The 715-nt window shown below is 22.2% G+C and overlaps 1 protein-coding gene across 1 annotated transcript in view; it reads right to left on the reverse strand.

Annotated features, from left to right (window-relative positions):
* Window positions 1-715, reverse strand: part of LOC106329576 (5'-methylthioadenosine/S-adenosylhomocysteine nucleosidase 2) — a 4,393-nt gene that overhangs the window by 2,335 nt on the left and 1,343 nt on the right. The gene's annotated exons all lie outside the window — the stretch shown is intronic.

The raw sequence follows: 715 nt of genomic DNA on the forward strand, positions 1-715 counted from the left end.
GGTTTAGAGTTTAGGGTTTAGGGTTTAGAGTTGAGAAATGAGGTTTTGGGGATAAGATTTCAAATTTTGAAAAAAAAAAAATTAAAATTTTCAAAGGATAAACTTAGAAATGTGCTATTTTGGTCATTTTAGTTTTTGAATGCTATTTTTGTGATATAAACTTAGAAATGTGCTATTTTGGAGATTTGCCCTTGTTATTATTCATTCCATTTTCTATTTTTTTGTTTTCCTCAAATTATAAGATATATAAAGAAAATTTAATTGTTACAGTAAAATGTAATTTCTTTTTCTCTTTAGTTTAAGATTAATTTTATATATTTTAGAATTATGTAATCTTTTTCTCTTTAGTTTAAGATTAATTTTATATATTTTAGAATTATGTTAAAATTGCATGGACATAAGAACTAGACGGAAAAATGTGGACATGTACATAAATAGTCAAAAAAGTAAACAAAAAAGATGCGAACATGAACATAAAAATTCAAATACGTAAAAGTAGTTTAGGTTGTAGTTAGTTTAAAATTATATTTACCCCAATCATGTTTAAGTGATTATTATTTCATTTTCTAATCTGTAAATAAATATATAATAAATGTATAAAAGTCTAAAAAAAAATTTCTTGTTGTTTTGATATCCACACACACACACACATATATATATATATTAATTTTTCAGGATATGTCTAGAACAAATTCAATTAGATTTTCAATCAATT

This window comes from Brassica oleracea, chromosome C3, assembly GCF_000695525.1.
Source record: "Brassica oleracea var. oleracea cultivar TO1000 chromosome C3, BOL, whole genome shotgun sequence".
NCBI lineage: Eukaryota > Viridiplantae > Streptophyta > Magnoliopsida > Brassicales > Brassicaceae > Brassica > Brassica oleracea.